At 42.7% G+C, this 18,090-nt stretch overlaps 2 pseudogenes; one reads left to right on the top strand and one right to left on the bottom strand.

Annotated features, from left to right (window-relative positions):
- Positions 1-945: 945 nt before the first annotated feature.
- LOC120059775 lies at positions 946-9,410 on the bottom strand (annotated as a pseudogene).
- Positions 9,411-14,460: 5,050 nt separating this feature from the next.
- Positions 14,461-17,297, top strand: LOC120059774 (annotated as a pseudogene).
- Positions 17,298-18,090: the final 793 nt, after the last annotated feature.

Below are 18,090 nucleotides of genomic sequence, written 5' to 3'. Positions count from 1 at the left end.
ACGGAGCTCCCTCTCATGTGAACGTGCATGGTCAAAGAATGGTCACCTCATGGCAGTGGTGACTAATTGTCCTCTCATTCGGCCCCCCTTCACAGTAGAGTCATCGGACAAAGTTCTACAGACTGTTGACATCTAGCGGAAGCCGTAGGAAGTGAATACTCATTCATATCTCACTGTGATTTCAATGGGATCTTGGTTGAAACTCGACCATTCTCAGAATTTCCACTTCCTGTTTGGATTTTTTCTCAGGTTTTTGCCTGCCATATGAGTTCTGTTATACTCACAGACATAATTCAAACAGTTTTAGAAACGTCAGAGTGTTTTCTATCCAATACTAATAATAATATGCATATATTAGCAACTATGACTGAGAAGCAGGCCGTTTACTCTGGGCATCTCTGTGCACCTTTCATCCAAGCTACTCAATACTGCCCCTTCAGCCACAAGAGGTTAAGTATATTTAAAACCAAATATTTGTAGACTTTTACTCAAGTAGTATTTTACTGGAGGACTTTCAGTATCTTTACTTTTACTCAAGTGTGAAATTGGGTACTTTTTCCACCACTGTTAGTAATATTAAAATAAAAGATGCCTCCAAAGTGTCCAATCACCAAACCAAAGGTAAAAATGTAAAGATTAACCAAATCTGCTAAGTCTGCCTCTGTCAGTCCTGCCTGAGGTCTGTTTCCATGGATATGCTAGGAAAGGGGTTGGGGTTGAGAAGTTAACCGTACCCCGTTGTAACATGCTCTCTCTCTGGGTACAGAGGCCTTCTCTCTACCCAAACTACCCAAGGCCCACTAATACTGGGCTGGGGTTGCGAGATCAGCTCGAAGCTCCCACACCGATGGAGCCAGCTTTGTTTATCTAAAGCCTGGAGGGCATGTTTTTACCAACAGCAGGATGTAGGCCATTAAATGGTGAAGATCCAGAACCTTTTATCATTTATCGCAGTGTTGGCCCAGCACAGAGGGCCGAGGAGGCTCCATTACTGGTAAGGAGAAGCTAGGGAGAGGGGAGGAGATGCCGCAAAAGACACATGGTTTACAGATCTGGTTGCACTTTGTCTTGGAAATGAGAGATCATATGAGTGAGTGGAGAGAGACAGGGTGAGGGATAGAGGGGAGAAATAGGGGGAGACAAGTGGGTGTTCAAAAAGTGATCGACAGTATGGGGCTGAAATAGATAAGGTGTGTTTACACTTTACTCCCCCCACCTCTTCTATATTCTAACCAAGGTCTGTCTCTTTCTACTGTCAACACTGCTACGGGACAAACCCCATGGTTCAGATCCACCGTGCCATTCCACCTATAGTGGGGGACAGGGACAGTGCATGCTTCTATGGGGCTCCCCCAAGACAAGCCATGTCTTCACACACACATCCACCTCGTCTTAAGTTTCTATTTCCCAGAGTAAATGGTTTTCCATTTCCGTTACTAGAAACTACTACATTACTGATAAAGTGATTACCTTATGGCACTATGTAGCAAAATTTTAAATGTTGTTTTTCACATTGGATAAAAGTAGAGACTCAGAGCTAGAAAATGGTATATCATACACTACAGTTGAGGAACAAATGTTGTGTTCAAGTCCTACCTACTCCTGCTACAGTATTTGAGCAGTGATAAATGTAATCAGCACTGCTCTGGTTCTCCATGATGAGGCCCACATAAACATACAGCTATCAGTACATCTTGTGGATCGTGTGGTGATGTGGTGGGTGGGACTATGACAAGGAGAGAAAAAAGGCGCGCACAAAACCTCAAATGCACTGCACATTTTGCAGTCTGTACACCACAAATGCCAACAGGATGTCGGTGTTACTATGTGAGGGCGGGATGACAAGCAAGGGGAGTGAGATTGGGTGTTGCCTTATAAGGGGAAATTTCAAACGTCTAGTAAGTGCTTTGCTGTACATGTTCATGGTTCATGGTAGGCGTTGTATATGGATCTTCAGTCAACCTGTGTAAATAAAGGATGCATTATATTAAATACAGAAATGCTGCCATGGTTGCCTTGAGTGCTTTGGATGACACGGAGACCCCGGTATGGAGCATTCCATCAGCGATGTCCAGCAGGTCGGTGTTCCGGAGGAAGGGCGTTACCAGGGTTACGTGCTTGGTGCCACACCACGGCTTCAGAAGGCCCAGAGCCCAGCTCTCTGTGTCCGCGCCCACATTATCCAGAACCAGATCAAAACTAGGACACAGAGAGAGAGAGAACGAGAGAGAGAGAGAACGAGAGAGAGAGAGAACGAGAGAGAGAGAGAGAGAGAGAGAGAGAGAGAGAGAGAGAGAGAGAGAGAGAGAGAGAGAGAGAGAGAGAGAGATTATTTAATTAACTGGAGAGACTTATTTTCCCACACACTAATGAGAGTTTACTGTGGCAGTGAGAGAGAGGTGCCCAATCCTTGATTACAGTTAACTGACCCATGGGGAACAGTCCTCATCCTATTCAGATAAATGTTACCATGGAGGTTTTTAAGGGATGCTGCGAGATTCTGTGCTCTACTTACCCAGAGTCAGATGAACTTGTGGATACCATTTGTATGTCTCTGCGTGCAGTATGAAGGAAGTTAGCGATTGTTTTGCGAGCCAATGCTAACTAGCATTAACGCAATGACTGGAAGTCTACATGTACAGTCGTGGCCAAAGGTTTTGAGAATGACACAATTATTAATTTTCACAAAGTCTGCTGCCTCAGTTTGTATGATGGCAATTTGCATATACTCCAGAATGTTATGAAGAGTTATCAGATGAATTGCAATTAATTGCAAACTGAATCCCCCCCCAAAAATTCCACTGCATTTCAGCTCTGCCACAAAAGGACCAGCTGACATCATGTCAGTGATTCTCTCGTTAACACAGGTGTGAGTGTTGACGAGGACAAGGCTGGAGATCACTCTGTCATGCTGATTGAGTTTGAATAACAGACTGGAAGCTTCAAAAGGAGGTTGGTGCTTGGAATCATTGTTCTTCCTCATTCAACCATGGTTACCTGCAAGGAAACACGTGCCGTCATCATTGCTTTGCACAAAAAGGGCTTCACAGGCAAGGATATTGCTGCCAGTAAGATTGCACCTAAATCAACCATTTATCGGATCATCAAGAACTTGATGATGAACTTGAACTTGATGAACTTGATGAATTGTTCATTTGTTGTGAAGAAGGCTTCAGGTTGCCCAAGAAAGTCCAGCAAGCGCCAGGACCATCTCCTACGGGATTGGGTCACCACCAGTAGAGAGCTTGCTCGGGAATAGCAGCAGGCAGGTGTGAATGCATTTGCACGCACAGTGAGGCGAAGACTTTTGGAGGATGGCCTGGTGTCAAGAAGGGCATCAAAGAAGCCACTTCTCTCCAGGATAAACATCAGGGACAGACTGATATTCTGCAAAAGGTACAGGGATTGGACTGCTGAGGACTGGGGTAAAGGATTTTCTCTGATGAATCCCCTTTCCGATTGTTGGGGCATCCGGAAAAAAGCTTGTCCGGAGAAGACAAGGTGAGCGCTACCATCAGTCCTGTGTCATGCCAACAGTAAAGCATCCTGAGACCATTCATGTGTGGGGGTGGTCTCAGCCAAGGGAGTGGGCTCACTCACAATTTTTCCTAAGAACACAGCCATGAATAGAGAATGGTACCAACACATCCTCCGAGAGCAACTTCTCCCAACCATCCAGGAACAGTTTGGTGACAAACAATGCCTTTTCCAGCATGATGGAGCACCTTGCCATAAGGCAAAAGTGAAAACTAAGTGGCTCGGGGAACAAAACATCGATATTTTGGGTCCATGGCCAAGAAACTCCCCAGACCTTAATCCCATTGAGAACTTGTGGTCAATCCTCAAGAGGCGGGTGGACAAACAAAAACCCACAAAATCTGACAAACTCCAAGCATTGATTATGCAAGAATGGGATGCCATCAGTCAGGATGTGGCCCAGAAGTTAATTGACAGCATGCCAGGACGGATTGCAGAGGTCTTGAAAAAGAAGGGTCAACACTGCAAATATTGACTGTTTGCATCAATTTAATTTAATTGTCAATAAAAGCCTTTGACACTTATGAAATGCTTGTAAGTATACTTCAGTATTCCATAGTAACATCTGACAAGAATATCTAAAGACATTGAAGCACACCTTAATAGAAAATGACTCAAGTAAAAGTGAAAGTCACCCAGTTAAATACTACTTGAGTAAGAGTCTAAAAGTATTTGGTTTTAAATATACTTAAGTATCAAAAGTAAATGGAATTGCTAAAATGTACCTAAGTATCAAAAGTAAAAGTAACAGTGTAAACCATTTAAAATTCCTTATATTAAGCAAACCAGACAGCATAATTTTTTATTTTTTTTTGACGGATAGCCAGTGGCACACTCCAACACTCAGACATAATTTACAAACGAAGCATTTGTGTTTAGTGAGTCCGCCAGATCAGAGGCAGTAGGGATGACCAGGGACGTTCTCTTGATAAGTGTGGGAATTTTTGTGTTAAAATCTAATGAGGACTTTTGTGTGTCAAGGAAAATGTATGGAATAAAAAGTACATTATTTTCTTCAGGAATGTAGTGAAGTAAAAGTAAAAGTTGGCAAAACTTTAAATAGTAAAGTAAAGTACAGATACCCCCAAAAACTACTTAAGTAGTACTTTAAAGTATTTTTACCCCACTGCTAGATGTGCTGATTGAGGTCACAGCAATGGGTTAGGGTGACACAATAGGACAGCCGGGCGCAGACACACGTATAATGTTACTCACACAAATATAAACAGCTTTTTATGGAATTGATATGTCATTGTTATTTGTTATTTGTTATTAAGGCTTTGTATTATGTCCATGTAGCTATTGTCATGGCGATGGGGTTTGAATACTGTCACGCCCTGACCTTAGATATCCTTATTTATTCTCTATGTTTGGTTAGGTCATGGTGTGACTCGGGTGGGCATTCTATGTTGTCTATTTCTTTGTTGTTTTTGCCTAGTGTGGTTCCCAATCAGAGGCAGCTGTCTATCGTTGTCTCTGATTGGGGATCATATAATAGTTGTCATTTTCCGTTTGGGTTTTGTGGGGTGTTGTTTTCCGTTTAGTATCTGTGCCTGACGGAACTGTTCGCTTTCGTTTTTATATTCGTTATTTTTGTTTGAGTGATTCTTGACAAATAAAGATCATGAACACTTTCTACGCTGCGCTTTGGTCCACTCTTCCTTACGACAAGCGTTACAAATACCTAAGATTGCCGGTAAACATTTTCACAGTGAAAATGAAGTCATGAATTTACAGTACCAGAACAGTATGGTCGTCGTCAACATCAGTATGTACATCTGTATGGAAAATGTTCAGACTCCTCCTGAACCTCCCAGGATCAGAGTGCTGTATGGGGACGGATAAACACCAGATTAAAAACACAGATTAGTAGACAGAGTGAAAATGGAGAAAATAAAATACATTTATATCAAATCCAAAACAAAAACGTGTTAAACTCTTCTATCTATTGCATGTGAAGCAGTGGCTTCAGAGTGCCAAGTCCCATGCCATGCCAGCCACTGCTGAAGCCCATTTCCAAAGGGCCCACTATGCCACAGTACAACTCCCTCCCTATGCTCATAACCCACTGGTTTCATACAGACAGGCTTTTAATGAAATAACCAAGTGGAATAATCAACAAGATCAAAGACATGAGGATTATATGGGATGAATAGGGACAACAGCAGGGGTTAGAGGGGGAAAGAGACAAGTTGACCTCAAATTGTCAGGAGATGTGTATGTGTGTGTGTGTGTGTGTGTGTTTGCATGTGCATGTGCGTGTGTGTGTTTGCCATTTCTTGGCACAGTTGTCTTGTTAAGGCCTCCTGTGTTGACCAGGGCAGACCAGGTTGTGGCAGACATGTAAGGAGCGGCCGCCACCTCCGTGTGACTCAGAAATGTGGGCTTTTTGGAGACCGGACCCCGTCACACTCAGGACTCAAGAGTAGGTCAAAGATATCGGTTCATCCTCCAAAAGGTTAGGTAGGACAAGTGGGAAGGGAAATCTGATCCTAGATAACTTCTACCTTGAGCCTCACAAACCTCCGACCAAACCTGTCACTATCTGAAAATGTTGAGTCATCATTATCCATTAAAAAGCCCTGCGTAACGATGCCAACTCAGAGCTGGCTCGTCTGTCTGCAGTCCTGATTGCTCCTCATTTGGCTCCTCATCACACAGAAAGCCTATTTAATGACCATGCCTCACTGAGCAGCACCATGGAGTCTAGCTCTGCCGGTAGCTTTTATTCTCAAATCTGAAACCATCCCAAAATTCCACTCCAGCCTAGCAATAGCATTTAGCCCACAGGAGACACCTAATATTGCCTATACTAATGTATCCAAATGCATTCTCTCTTGAACATGCTAAAGAAAGCAGAGTATCCCTGGCAGTAGTAATGTTCAACTACACATATTTGCATGTTTATTGTAGAAATAACCACAAGCAAACAATAGTTTGGAAAACAAACTACAACACAAAACATAAATGGATCATAAACAAAACAGTACCACATTTGCACTCAACACCACAATCTCAGCCAGGCTTCCATGTTTCCAAGGGGGAATGGCCGCCCACACCTGAGAAGGAAAAAAACACTGGCTTAACCAACCAAGCACTGGTAACACCCTGCATGGATGGCACAGATACCAAGATTGTGACATTTGAATGATCTGTTTGTGTATATCTTCACATCCATATGATGGGATAGTGTTTCACTGACACACTGACGACGAGTTGACCAGTTGGCCCCAAGGTGGTGTGACGATGTAACATTATACATACATTTATAAAATGCTCCTCACCATCTGTAATTCCCGAAGGCCAAGGTACAAAACGCGTTGGTTTTACTTTTTGACAATAAAGAAGCTCTTTTATCACTGTCCTCCAAGGGTTGCTGAATTTCCTTTTCACTAGGTGAAAGGGAAATTCAGGCTATTGTGAACATGCTATTGTGAACATACTATTGTGAACATGTTTCGCATCTGACTTCTTATAGGCTATTATGTAAAAGATCTGATAGTCTACGTTCTCTGAGAGCTATGAGAAACATCATAGGAAAACCCCTGACATTAACAATGATACAATGAGGTGCTTCACATTTCAGCTGCGCTTGGATTAAGTAAACAAAGCAGTAACACAAAAACACACAACCCCAATCCTTCCCACAGAGAGTACCACCCTATTCTACTGCATCCTAGGGCCTGTTTGTTTGTGTGTTACCTCATCCACCTATTTGAAGTAGTCTGGTGCCACATCCAGAAAACACTCGATGATGACTCCGGACACGTCACGGCCCAGGATCAGGGGGAACTAACTGCCGGATTGGTTGATGTTTAGGAGGTCTCTCTTCATGGCCATGGTGGCAGCCCCATACCCACCTGAGAGGGCAGAAACAACACAGAAATTAGGCAAAACGCAATCAGAAAAAGTAGATGTTGAGACAAGTGAATTCAGATACGAAGAGGCCACAAGATGACGAGAACACTGAAACTAGCTGGGAAGATCATCACTGATTAGACTGAGAGGTAACCATAAGAAACAGCAGGTCCCCACCTCTTCAAAGAGCACATCTAGACCTAAGTGTGAGGTTTAGCCGAACATTCACAGTTTCAATTTAACACCCAAACCAAATGTGCCACAGCAGTCAACTTTCCCTTTGTGTCAGAAGAGCTCTCCTCGTCTCCAGGGGTGATCTATTATGCCCACTCATACACAGACCAAATGTGCATAGCAAAACAACAGATGCTCAGTCAGCTCTGAATGAGGGCAGTTTCCTTTTCAATAGACTGTGGTGTGTGCACAAAAAGGCTATTGTGAAGATGTCTCACAACTGTCTTCATATAAGCTATCTATAAAAGATCTGATAGTCTATCTTCTTTAAGAACTCTGAGAAGGTCATAGGAAAACCACTGACTTGAAATGAAGAGTTAGCCTATAAAAATAAGGTCACTTCAAGGGAATCTATCGGGTGAGTGGTGTGGCAGAAGAGTCATTGTCTGTTCTTTTGAGTTTTGATGTTGAATCTCTGGCCGACAATGTGTTGTTAGGTTATTTCAGTTATCCCGTATGAGCTTATGTGCTGAATTCATTACGTTGTTACAGGTGTCAAGCTTATGGGCATGTGGCAGCAGTGTGTAGGAGGGAGGTTCCTAGGTGTGAGAAGAGTGCAGAAGGGCATTGTAACGTTCGTCGTTGGGAGAAAGAGAGGAGGACCAAGGTGCAGCGTGGTAAGTATTCATTATCTCTTTTAATGAAAACGAATACTTGAACAAAAACAACAAAACACGAGAACGAAACGAAACAGTCCTGAACGGTGAAAATACAAAACACAGAACAGAAAATAATCACCCACGAAACACAGGTGGAAAAAGGCTACCTAAGTATGATTCTCAATCAGAGACAACTAACGACACCTGCCTCTGATTGAGAACCATACCAAGCCAAACGCAAAACACAACATAGAAAAACGAACATTGACAACCCACCCAACTCACGCCCTGACCATACTAAAACAAAGACATAACAAAAGAACTAAGGTCAGAACGTGACAGGCATGAGATAAAGGAATGTGTAGCATTGGGGAAATAAGCGGTATGTGTTAATTGTAAGGGTGCCCATGGGGCTAGGGATCAGAAATGTCCAGTGTGAGAGAGGCAGGTTGAGGTTACCAGGGTTAGAGTAGAGCGGAGGGTGTCGGATACTGAGGCTGTGAAGAACGTTGAAGAAGATGGTTCAAGAGGGAAGGATCCTGAAAGTATTCGTGTGAGTAGTAGATCTGTATCAGTACAGAGAGATAGGCCAATAAATGATATATGCTTCAGTAAGATTGGTTTTTTAGCGTTCATAGCAATGGTTATCAACTGTAATGCAGGGATGGAATGCAAGTTGCAGAAAATAGAAGTTGTGGTGGCAGCTGCAGAAAAGTATTTGATTGTAAGAGATTTGACGTCAGGTTGTGTTACAGGTTGTGTTCAGTGGTGGTGTCCTGTCCTTTCAGGCTGTTGGCCTGAGGTAGGACTAGATAGATTTAAATAGTGGAGTAGGGTGGTTGGTTTTTAATTAATGTAGGGTTAGAAGGTAGATTATTTGTTGATTAATTTAGCTTTTATAAAGCAAAGTATAATGGAGTTGTACTCCAGTTTAGTTGGTGGCGGTAATGCAACATTTATTGGATGTCAACCGCCATTAAACTTCATAGAAGAAGAAGAAGAAGAAAAAGAAGAAGGAATCTATCAAGCTAGAATATCACAACAACCTCTCATGCTGACGTCAATGTGGTTGAGACCTGCAGCATGGACGTTGAGGATGACTTCCTCAGTCCATAACCCAGCGTTTTTAGTGAACTGAAAGACATCATTGCTGCCGTATCTATTGATCTCCCAAGCAGGCATGATTGTCATACGGCTGTTGGAGGTGGTGTTGAACAGTCTCTTCTGACCTCCATGGAGGAATGTTTTCACACAGGGTGCTCTCCTGATTAGGAGACAAGACCCCCGAACGCATGACAACTGTCTCAAAAGATGCATGATTATGTTCATCAACTAGCTATAAATTGTCAATACACTTGTTCTTCAGTCTTGTATATTCCCATTACAGTCTAAGCCCTGTCAAAGCCCGGGGGGGGTGAGGGGGGAATTGTTTTAAGGTCATACCAAGGAAAACATTTTTTTTAATGATTTGATTCAAAACCGTATTTGACCTTACTGCTATTAGCCTGTAGAAACAAATACAATGAATAACAGATTCACTACATGGAACAACAGATAGTCCCCCCAAAAATCTAAGTAAGTTTGTTCTGAAGTGTCTGTCCTATACCCGAGAGACATAAGAAAGATCAAGAAACATTTTTTACATGTATTTAAAAACTTATTTTGGCACTAAACAGTGTCCATATTGTACTTGACCTTCAGACAAGTCTTGTGAGGCCTGTGGGCGTCCTAGAAAAATACAACCAACATGTACAGTACCAGTCAAAAGTTTGGAAACACCTACTCATTCAAGGGTTTTTCTTTATTTGTACTATTTTCTACATTGTATAATAATAGTAAAGACATCAAAACTATGAAATAACACATATGGAATCATGTAATAACCAAAAAAGTGTTAAACAAATCTAAATATATTTTTAGATTCTTCAAAGTAGCAACCCTTTGCCTTGATGACAGCTTTGCACACTCTTGGCATTCTCTCAACAAGCTTCATGAGGAATGCTTTTCCAACAGTCTTGAAGAAGTTCCCAGATATGCTGAGCACTTGTTGGCTGCTTTTCCTTCACTCTGCAGTCCAACTCATCCCAAACCATCTCAATTGGGTTGAGGTCGGCTAATTGTGGAGGCCAGGTCATCTGATGCAGCACTCTGATGCAGCGCTCATCACTCTTCTTATTGGTCAAATAGCCCTTACATAGCCTAGAGGTGTGTTTTGGGGTCATTGTCCTGTTGAAAAACAAATGACAGTCCCACTAAGTGCAAACCAAATGGGATGGCGTATTACTGCAGAATGCTGTGGTAGCCATGCTGGTTAAGTGTGCCTTGAATTCTAAATAAATCACTGACAGTGTCACGAGCAAAGCACCCCCACACCATAACACCTCCTCTTCCATGCTTCACGGTGGGAACCACACACGCGGAGATCATATGTTCACCTACTCTGCGTCTCACAAAGACACAGCGGTTGGAACCAAAAATCTCAAATTTGGACTCATCAGACCAAAGGACAGATTTCCATTGGTAAAATGTCCATTGATGGTGTTTTCTGGCCTAAGCAAGTCACTTCTTCTTATTGGTGTCCTTTAGTAGTGGTTTCTTTGCAGCAATTCGACCATGAAGGCCTGATTCACGCAGTCTCATTTGAACAGTTGATGTTGAGATGTGTCTGTTACTTGAACTCTGTGAAGCATTTATTTGGGATGAAATCTGAGGTGCAGTTAACTCTAATGAATTTATCCTCTGCAGCAGAGGTAACTCTGGGTCTTCCTTTCCTGAGGTGGTCCTCATGAGCGCCAGTTTTATCATAGCGCTTGATGGTTTTTGCGACTGTACTTGAAGAAACTTGACATTTTCCAGATTGACTGACCTTCATGTCTTAAAGTAATGATGGTCTGTCGTTTCTCTTTCCTTATTTGAGCTGTTCTTGCCATAACATGGAATTCGTATTTTACCAAATAGGGATATCTTCTGTATGCCCTCCGCCAAACGTTTGACTGTCACTGTACGTGTTCGTGAGAGTCTCACCTTTCCACAGACGGGTCATATTAGTGTGTAGTTCAAGCTGTACTGACGCTACAGATAGAAGTTGGCAGATCGGCTATACCGACTTCAGATGCTTGTGGGGGGTCATACAGCAAAACGGAGTACACCATAGTGTTTGTAAAAGTCTCATCTTTCCATAGAGGGGTCATAATAGTAGGCCAACCCGCTCCTCTCACGAAATCGCCTGTCTCAATCCACCACAACCACCGATGTCTCACTTCCGCATCTGCTGTGAAAAGTGACAGAGTTAGAGCGATGTTTGTCAGACCATGAGACATGAGACCATGAGACATGGGAACGGGAAGGAGTTTCCCTGCTGGAGTGTGCCAGGGAGATATGGAACATGAGTTGACATAGTGGGGTTGTGACGTTGGCGCCATGGGAGGCCAAGGATTACCTTGTGTACGGGTGCTGTGGTGATGAAGGGAAGACTTTCCTGGTGCATGGGTCCATTGGTGAGGGTGATTGGTGCAGTGATGTGGGTAACTGTGCCGGATCCAAATGGTCGCGTATCTTGTCTCCCGCTCCGGCGGGCCAGGACGGGTTTACTAACCACCTGTCCTGGCCCGCCGGAGCGGGAGTGGACGTGACATGAATGAGCAGGGTCAGATACACTATAGACCCCTTTAAATGAGTGGATTCGGCTATTTCAGCCACACCTGTTGCTGACAGGTGTTTGAAATCGAGCACACAACCATGCAATCTCCATAGACAAAAAATGGCAGTAAAGGCTGAACCTTGAACAGGACCGCCGAGTGCTGAAGCACGTAGCCTGTAAAAATCGTCTGCCCTCGGTTGCAACACTCACTACCGAGTGCCAAAGTGCTTCTGGAAGCAACGTCAGCGCAATAACTATTCGTCAGGAGGTTCATGAAAGGGGTTTCCACAAGCCTAAGTTCACCATGCACAATGCCAAGTGTCGGCTGGAGTGGTGTAAAGCTCGCCTGCCATTGGACTCTGGAGCAGTGGTCTTGGTCGATATTTTTTTACTAGACCTTAGTGAAGTGTTGCTTCCATAATGTGAGACGAGTCTTAATTTGCAAAACTAGTTTGCAAGATGTTCATGGTAGTCTGCATAGTGTATATTTGACCTAAAAATGAGCAAGGAAGTTGGATACTACCAAAGATGTTTATAGATAGACCACAACCTGCGATTTCCAATGGGAACAAATGAGTCATAGTGGTCAGAACAAGCAAGGTGGCAGAGCCAAGCACGAGCTAGCAAGATTCAAATTGGTCCGTTCTAGCACACATCTGCATATTTCAGTAAAGGAATAACTACTCTGTGAAGTGCACATGTGCAATAACTCAATTCGCATTTGCACTTCTTTGGCAAAGGGTAAAGTCTACAAAACTTAGTCCTCGATGTTCATAACATATTTTAGTTTTGGGAACAGAAAACTGTATTGATATCAAATGTTTCATCGATTTTGCAGAATATCGGCCAAAATCCATCTCTTTCCTTCTTCTCCAACTGCTGGCCACTGTGATTCCTCTCACTGCCATATTTGGTACTGAGTAGAAACGCCAAACGGATGCTTCACATTTGTACATCCATTGAAATATCTGTCTCATTGTTCTACCTGTGTTATCGTTTTTACAATCTGGAAGTACAAAAATGTAGCTAGCTCTTGCACTCATGCTGCTTCCTCATCTGGCAGACACCATTTGACAGCTAATACTCAAGCATTGGAGTGCGGTTTACTCATCCTACATTGCGCTTCCAGAAGCTAAACAAACATGGCAGACCCCCTGTCGCCGCAAACTGAAGGTTGCTGTATATTTGGGTTGATTTGACACACAGAAAGCATGCTGAGCTTGTCAATAAGAGAGGTAAGTTAAATCAACTCGTTACCAATAGCATTAGCTAGTTTGTATTCTGATTACTTTTGTCACAATGCGTGTAGTCTGCTAGCTGCAATGTAACAATTACACAACTCAATTATTACATCAAACTCTGGTGGGAGCTAGCTAGCTATTAACGTTATCACATCTAGCAAAAACATGATCAAAGTTGAATGGCACACATTTCCAACCATTTCAGCTGGGGTGGGTATAATTTGTGGAACGTTCCAACAGGAATATGTTCCAAAAACTTAGTAAATAACAAGGTTGTCAACAAACAACGCATACAAAGTTGGACAAGCGTAACGCTTCGAACACACCGACTGCGTCATTGCATCACTGCTGCATAACATTTTGCGCAGCTAGGCAACTATACTGATGCAGGTACCTTTTGCAAATGGTCGCATGCGGTTGGACACATGGAGGAGAGAATCATTTTCGCAGTATCCTCAAAACCGTGTCTTTTTGACACAACTGCTGACAGCTACAGGGACATAAACACAAAAAATGCTGCTTGGAGACAAGTGTCCACGATAGTAGGATTGCCAGGTCAGTTTAGTAGTGAGCTTGTGCTAGATGTGGCTAGTTAGCGTTAGCTAGCTAGCTAACCTAGCTTGCTAACCTAGCCAATGAGGTGTGTGTGAAAGAAATAGTCATACCACCTTCCTCAACGTTGGTCTCATTGTTGAAAGAGCCTACTCTGCCTATCTTGACTATTTATTATTGCATTTCGCTCCAAAACTGCATTTTGGAGGGAAATTATATTATAGGCTCTCACAATTAATTTGAGGATGTCATCGAATAAATAATATACTTGGCAAATAAATAAATAAAAAATGTAAAGAAATTATGCAATCAAACTATCAAACTAATTATGCAATTTTTATGTAATCCCAAATTTTTACTGAATGTGTGCAACAAAAAAAATCTACATTCATATTTTGCTACTTTCTGTCAAGTCCACTCATACAATTTGATGCATACGTTCGATTTATCGAACGTATGCACCACACAGAACGCACTGCAACTGCCTCTGCAACGCAATGCTGCAAGGCAAATGCAGCGTTCCATTGGAAATGAATGTACTTCTGGTGTATCGAAACGCAATGACGCAGTCGGTGTGTTCGAAGCGTTAAGAATAAGCTACGTGATGAGTTGATGCCTATTCGGCAGCTAGTTAGCTAGGTGAATTGATCGTGCTACTTTGTATGCGTTGTTTGTTGGCAACATTGTACTTTACGACTTTTTTGGAACAGATTCCGGTTGGAACGTTACACAAATTATACCCACCCTTTCAGCAGTCCACTCAGTCATGTTGATTCAGCTAGCATACTGGTAATAACAAATGGAAATAATTATACAGTACCTATTCAACATTATTTTATTGGTCTCCTTGGCTCTGAAACTTATCAAGAAAACCCACAATCTCAATGCTTACATCACGTGACAGAGGAGCTGGCAGTGAAACAGGCAGAGGAGGCTGAGAGCAGGCTCCTCAAAGGTGCCTGTTGTGTCTCTGTCTGTCTGTCTGCCTGCCTGTGTGTACTGGACGTGCATGTGTTGCACAGTGCACATTATGATCTGGTCTCACATTTTTATCTTCCTTGCAGGTGCCCCCAAAGGTCCACTAGATGGGATCCCTTTCGCTGTGAAGGACAACTTCTACACAGAGAACATCAAGAACACTTGTGCCTCAAATGCTGAAAGGTATATCTGCTAACAGGCCTAAAAACTGATTAATTCCTACTCTTTTCAGTTGGATGCATTTATTATTATAGTATCTGTTTTGTAGAATACACTCATCCATACAATGCCACAGTGGTTCAGAAGCTCCTCGACCAGGGTGCTGTTCTCATTGGGGAAACTAACCTGGATGAGTTTGCTATGGGCTAAGACTCTCAAACTCCCTTTAGGAAATACATGTATTTGCAGAACTACCAAAGTATTATCATATCTGTAAACTACCCCAACCTGCATTCATGACTGAAATATAGTGTATAGTACACAGGCAGTGTATAGTACCCTCCCGCCATTATTTCCCAGTGCAGGCAGTACTGACAGTGCCTTTGGACCTGTCCGGAACACCTGGAGCTACGCCGCCCCTTACAGAGAGCAGACTGGGGCTGACCCAGACTCTGACTAGGTCATCACAGGAGGCAGCTCTGGAGGAAGTGCTGCAGCTGTGGCCTCTCTCATCAGCTTCCTGTGAGTCTGCAGACACAGGGCTGAGTTCAAGTTTCCCATACTGTTGCATTATAGGAACATACTCAACCACTGTGACTAACAGTACTACTTCCTGAGCATTGACTAATACCGTAGTTAATGTATTTATGAAGCACTCTACTTTTAGCTCGTAGTGGAGCAAAAAGACTCAACAACACCTTTATTGAACTCTGTGAAACACTAAAGGTCTTATCTCCTGGTTCTGGCCCCTGACAGCTCTTTGTGGTCGGATACAGGTGGCTCCACCCGTAACCCAGGGGCCCTGTGTGGCATAGTGGCCCTGAAGCCAACCTACGGCCTGGTGTCCAGACACGGCCTCATCTGCCTGGTCAACTCGATGGACATCCCAGGCATCATGACTCAAACTCCCTTTAGGCCAGAGTGTTCATGACTCAGCCACCGTACTGGGTCAGGCATGTTATATGGCCATCCCATGGGGCCTGTATTTTTTTCCTGACCAGGTAAAAAGTATTACTCTGAAATGTTCATTTTATAGCATGTAAAACTGCAATGTGGGGTTTGTTGACCTGGGGTGTGGGTTGTTGTGTCACACAGGTATTCTCCAAGGCCATGATGTCAGACTCTACTACCATAACCCATAGCCCCTCCACACTGACAGACCTACCGGGTGACTTTGATGTAAGGAACATCTGTGTGGGCATTCCCAAGGTGAGATCACCCTATCCTCCCAGTAGGATCAGGCATCTCAGTTCATCCCAGTGGTTTAACATTAACATGGAGATTGTTGGTAAAACTTTGAACATGCCGCACATCTATCTGTCAGACTGTGTGTCGTCTGGCTATGCTGCTGTTTCATTGTTGATCTATGATGTGAATTAATAGTGCTCATTTAATGAAAGACAAAGACAGAAGTCCATTGCTATGAAAGCCAAATAAAGTCAAATTGACCATGAATGGATTCTAAATATTATGCTGCTATTATAACTAGCAGAGCCCATGATGGCGACCTTTGTTTATTTTAATTGTTGCTGTATGTGTACTTCGTATTTGTTTACATTTACAAGGGATTTTGTTATTGTAAAGCAAGATTGATATGGAATTATTTGTGAATTGTTCTCCACAGGCCACCGTAGTGGCCATGTACGCCACCATGGATTTAACAATGTCGTACAAAGAAGAATTCTCTCGGGGAACTACTTCCTGCTCAGACAGTAAGACACAGCAAACACATTTTTCAGTATAAACCAAGACTTTTCTACTACTGTAAGATCGGTGGTCGTGTTGGGGATGGAAGCATGAATTTGAATATTTGGACAAAAGTTAAGACAGACCCTCATGGTTGCCTCCCTTCTAACAGGAATTATGAGCACTACTTTGTGATGGCCCAGCAGGTGCGAGGACTTCAAGCCAGTGTTCAGGTCGTGTGTTGACGTGCTGCTCACGCCCACCAAACTGAGTGACGCCATGTGCAACACAGACTTCATGCAGGAAGACAACCCCACACGTAGTGCCCAGGAGGACATCTTCACACAGCCTGTCAACATGGCAGGTACTGAGGACACACACAGATACTCCATTCATACTTCATTGGAAATAATATGTTCATCATTTAACTCTCCCTTTTCAAAGGAATTTGGTTGGAATTCCTATTTCGGTCAACCCTTTGATTACAAATCCAGATGAAGGTCTATCTGAAACAGATAATCTCACAACAGGGAAGCCGATAACTTTGCGGGCAGTTAATGTTTAACCCATCTTTTATCCCCCCCACAGACTGGCCTTCAAACAACCTTACCCTGCCAACCCCTCTCTCTGACTTTCTCACATTTACCCCTCCAACTCTCATTTTCTGCTCCAGGACTCCTTGCTGTTTCTGTGCCAACAGCATTATCGAGCATAACTTCCCATTGGCCTGCAGCTAATAGGCCCCGCCCTCCAGGGCAGGAAGCTGCTGACAGTAGCCCAGTGGAAAAATTACATTTTTGTCAACTAGGTAAAAAAAACTCTGTCGGATCTTTGTCTAACGTCAACTCTGTCAGAGTGCTGATAGAATGGTTGTTTTTATTGGGGATTTTCAAATAAAGCATTTTATATACAGATGTTTGTATTGAACTTTTATTTTTAGAGGCAAAAATATGTCTGTTTTGAGTATCTGTAAACTCTGTCTGTGGCTTGTCAACTCTGTCACTGATTGAGTCAATATTCTTTGGTAAATATTCAGGAAAAAAATATTTGAATCACTGTTCTGCACCATATGCTTAAATTATTGAGGTATTTGCTGTGCTAAACCTAAGGGATAATGTTTGCTTTATAAATGTTTTGTGTTCTAAATGTAGAAAAACATGCCAAAATGCTAACTAAATTAGCCCTGGAGCATTATATAGTGCTATAAAACAAAAATAAGTTTGGAGATTTGTGCTACATATTTGAATAATGTTAAAATTAAACAAGCCAAAGCCTTTTAAACAGTTGGTCAATAAATTGTTAAATGCCTTTTATGGTGTCTGATGGAGTTGACATAAATCCAGTTAGTTGCAATTTATGATACTTTAGTCTCAAAATATATATTTCAAATTTTGTTAATGTTAAGTTGAGATTGTCCCATCTTTCACGAATCCCTGAGCTCTAAAACGGCAACATTTTCTCTCCGCCTCATGGCAAAATGTGTAAAAGAGCATGAGATTAGCTATAATACTGCACATTTTTCACTGCCCCATAAAAAATGGGGGGCTTGATCAGACCTTGCGGGGTGGAGAAAATCTCACATCCCATTAGTCTATAACATTGGACA

The sequence above is a fragment of the Salvelinus namaycush genome, chromosome 15 (assembly GCF_016432855.1).
Source record: "Salvelinus namaycush isolate Seneca chromosome 15, SaNama_1.0, whole genome shotgun sequence".
NCBI classification, from domain to species: domain Eukaryota; kingdom Metazoa; phylum Chordata; class Actinopteri; order Salmoniformes; family Salmonidae; genus Salvelinus; species Salvelinus namaycush.
The sequence above is the reverse complement of the archived record's forward strand: the minus strand, read 5'-3'. Positions and strand labels throughout refer to the sequence as shown.